Genomic DNA, 4,558 nt, shown 5'->3' with positions numbered 1-4,558 from the left:
TCAAAAATTGCTGCCAAGAGAAAATGAAGTATCCTGCCACGTTAACGTAAACTTCAAATTACAATATTCCTAAGTTACTAAATAAAATATATGTATATATGTATTTATATATGTATAAATTTGTATAGATACTTCTGTTTTGTTCAAAATTTTTCAAAATACTTTAAATAATTTCCATCTACTCGTATGAACAGCATTGAATTTAAGAATATTTGCATTTAAAACAATTTTGTTTGTTTTAGAATTTGTTCAGAAGTTCGGAGTTCTATTAAAAGTTGAAAATTAAAAATAAAAATAATTTTAATGCAATAAGTACAAAATACAAATATTAAAACTTATAACAAAGATATGATAAGGAAGTTAGAAAATACAAAAAGTACAATTTGTAATTTGATCCTTGGGGATAACAATAATTTTCCAAATAAAATTCTTGTAAGAGAAATGAAAGGAAAATTGCTAAAGTGAGCTCAATTACTTGTTGAAGTAATACAAATGAGAATTACAAACAGAAACTTAAAAAAATGCATTTAAATAATTTATTATCCTAAAAATAAATTTTATTTTTAAACAACAATCAACAATGTAAGGTATTTTTACTGTTTTTGGCATAAAACTTCATCAATATTAACTTGAATACGTTCAGTATGTAAGTTTATTTATTTAAGTAAGCAAATTGTAAGGAATAACTATAGAGCAGTTTTCAGTTTGTAGATATTCAAATTTTAATGCATATTTTCGTAAAAGTATATATGCATTTGTTTAGAACGGAATAACAAATCGAAATGCACTTTCACATAAATTCATTTTGATTTTGTACTAGATTACTTCCTTTTTGCGAAAGTATATTAGTGGAATACTGCCTACTTAATGGTCGTCAGTCGAATGTTAGGTAGGTAGCGTATTTTCTTCCTCAATGTCCACTCGTAATTGCTACTATTTGAGCAGTGCGCCATAAGATCCTTCCAACAACAAAGAGGCTAGTTGATCAAATCTGATGTCGGCAATTCCACAGTTACTCGCGCAGACTATATTGAGATCACCGGGATCAAGAATCATTTGTGTGATGAGCGACCATCGCAGCTCGCTCGCACCGCATATAGCTGAACAAGGAATTGCACCTAGACGAACCACTCGAGCAGCGATCACATCTAAAGAGGCTTTGGTTTGTAAATCATACTTTAGACATGAGACTAGTTGTTACTCTGGTAGGTGATATCCTCTCATGTCTCACATGCTAGTTTTGCAGTTCCCCACAAAAGTTTGAAATTTCCTGTCAACACATCACTGCAACTTTAGGCCTAGTCATATTATCAGTGAACAAGAATTCGCACTCGAATATAGATATTTTTTTTATGTATTGTAATAAGTCTTGCAACAATGGATTAACTCATTTTTCAGTATAGCTTAGGACTATATTGTTCCATTACTGTTTACCTTTTGGGGTTGGAAAGCAACAAAAGCTACAATACGAGACCTTAATTCACTGAAAGAGAATGTAGCAATACTCGAAACGGCGTTGTATGGTCAGCCAAATTTTAATAAATTAATAAAATTTTTGTTCTTGTCTTTTCTTTGCTATTCGTATCAGTAAGTAGTTTAAATAGTCTCATTTGGTCATAGAGACGCATCATTCTCGGCAAAAAAAAATTAACAATGAAGTAATATTTCGTAGAAAGTTGCATAGCATTTCGACCACACAATCTCTTATGGTATGAAGTACATTTTTACAGGAAACAAAGAAAATTCACAAGAGTAAGGTAACTAATATTTAAGCTACTTATAACGTCAGAATCGAGAATTTTAAGCCAGAGTCTTAACAGGAGTAGAACGAAAGCATAAAAAATGTTGCATGCTATGAACTTCTTGAAGTCAGTGTCGATAAAAGCTATTGTCAGCGAAGTCAAAAAAAGGAAGTATTAAGTGCAAATGGTGTGACTACTGAACACATCGGTAAGTAGTTTGCAGTCCTAACCACAATAAGTCACAAGAAAAACTGAAGCCTTTTTCTGATTTGAAGATAAAGTAAATTGGCGTCCTTGCAGTAATTGTGGTTTTGCTTCCTTTATTTAAAAAGATTCGATCTAAGATAAGCTACGTTTAGATAAGCCGCGCAAATGGTTGCGATCCATAACGTGCAATGTGTTATATCTTAAAATATATGAATATAGAACCAATCTTCAAGAATCGTATAAAGAATGCGATATTGCTGCAATATCTAAACTGTATAAATATCAAAGCTAATGCATCTGTACAAGCCGAATGTGAGAAAAACTATAACTTTCAGCGGCCCTATAAGGGATCGCATTATCTCTTCTCATTTACAGGATACTGAGAGTAGTTATCCTAGAACTGTGGATGTTTCTACTTTCAAACAACTCAAACATTTTAATGCAGTAAGAGACTAAATAAACCCTTATTCCGTAAAGCCCTCATTTTGATATGGAAAATGTTATTTGTAGGACATATGTTTATATTATTTATGCAATAGTTTGCAAATCTGGTCATGAATATGCATTGGTCACTATATGTCTATAACTGCTAGCGACTATATTTAGGACGGTGTCAGTAACAACACAATATATGAAATATATATGTGCAATAGACAACTGGGATAAAGAATTCACTCTCGAAAGTTTAAGTTTCCATCATACAAAGTAAAATATTTAAATTACTAATGACGATTTCAGCCTGGCAGTTATAGGTTCAACTGCTAATTAAGATGCAAATATCGCTCTTGATACATAAAATTTGTATTGAACAAATTATTCATATTACCTGTGGCTCTATATGTCGCAAAAGCATGGGCACTGACAGGTTAATGAAACAACGTTAGTTTTTAAGAAAAATTTCCTCTACAATTATAAGTGCTCGATGAAAATTATGACAATTATTTAGAAGGAAATGAAACAAATTTCATACATTAAAATATTTAATTGAATTCTAATTGAAATCACATTCTATATCATATAGGTACATATTCCGATATACACATATTCTTACGATTTCAAAGTTCAACTTTTCCCAATGCTCAAAGGTTTTACATTACAGGTATAATTATGACATGAAGGACGTCTTGTGGATTTTGGAGTGTATTATTTCTTTTATTCATGTGTATATTTTTCAAATGAAACTCAGAAACTTTTTTTTGATATATGTTAAGATTCATATATCACCAGTCAACAAATCTTCAAATTAATGTTCTTATTTCATTTCGACATACTCATTTATTATCTAATCCATTTGCTTTCAGGACAGCAGAAATTAAGTAAAAGTTTTTCATTCGCTGTCGGTCTTTATTCAAAGTTTTTCACTTTGCGTTGCTTGTAAATTGATTTCCACCAAATAATGAACTTTCACAATCTGTGGCATGAACACATTAAATATTTGCATACCAGTACTTACGTTAGAGTTACAGAGACTTACTGAAACAGAAACAGAAACACAAACTCTAAGTAAGAGGTTAGGAAAATTATTTGGTTTACTTTCATTGGCATTAGCGTGTGTTTCATGTGTGAGCTTTCCCAGCTGTTCGCAGAGAAAATCTACAACGAATACGTCAGTTGAAAAGTGTCAAGACAAGGTAAAGCCAAAGTTGAGAAAGGGAAGATTGTTGATTTTTCTTTATTAAATTCGGAGTGCAAAATATTTTCAGCAGACTTGTGTATTTTCGGTATATGTTAGATATATGACTGACATTCGAAAATAATTACTTATGAGTGCTTACACAGTGAATGATTAATGATTGCTTACTGTACTTGAAATCATCACTCATACAAGATACTTGCAGTTTTGTTTGATCAGCTCTTCTTACATCTTTTCATATTCAGTCTTCGACTTATCAATATTGCATATGCATTTTTTTTAAAGTTATGACAACTTATTTGAGCTTGTTGTTTTAAGATTTGTCTAATATCTATACTATTGAAATGATTTTTAACATGTGTTACCACATCGAGACTTTAATAGTGAGTAAGTGTAAGAAGAAGAATTGTAAATTAGAAAATAGGGTTAGATAAATAGTTTACTCAATCACGATTAACTCGAGACATAAGCCATTTTTTAAAAACGTACAATAATAAGTACAAAAATAGTATAAACCTGCAGTTGAATTTTAATTTGTTTAAATTTTCAAAAGAAATCATATAAGTTTCACATAATATAGGACCTCAGTGTAAGAACCAAATATGAAATCAGATTTGAGATTCAATGAAAAATCACTCTTGCTATTAAATGCTTCTTTCGATTAAGTTAGCAATTAGGAAACACTCTCTCTGTGAGCATGCCTGTTCTTCTGCATGGTATAGAAGATTGGCCAATAAGCAACAGTGATTTAATAGCATTAACAGATCTAAAGTCCTGTATGAGTTGGCAACGTATCGAAATAGATTGGACTAGAAGTTTTAAAAAGTATATCGTGACTTTGATACAGATAAGCACTTCAAAATTATATTAGCTTGGTGACTTGGTTCTATTCAAAAAATGGATAGTTTTCACTAAAAAGGTGTTCCACTTCTACGTTGAATATAAGTTTGTTATTCTTTAATAGACTAAATTAACA

At 30.9% G+C, this 4,558-nt stretch overlaps 1 protein-coding gene across 1 annotated transcript in view; it reads right to left on the bottom strand.

The window, feature by feature from the left end:
• LOC119668326 (neuromedin-K receptor-like) overlaps positions 1 to 4,558 on the bottom strand; it is a 24,406-nt gene that overhangs the window by 4,054 nt on the left and 15,794 nt on the right. The window lies entirely within an intron of this gene.

The sequence above is a fragment of the Teleopsis dalmanni genome, chromosome 1 (assembly GCF_002237135.1).
Source record: "Teleopsis dalmanni isolate 2A chromosome 1, ASM223713v2, whole genome shotgun sequence".
NCBI classification, from domain to species: Eukaryota; Metazoa; Arthropoda; class Insecta; order Diptera; family Diopsidae; genus Teleopsis; species Teleopsis dalmanni.
The sequence above is the reverse complement of the archived record's forward strand: the minus strand, read 5'-3'. Positions and strand labels throughout refer to the sequence as shown.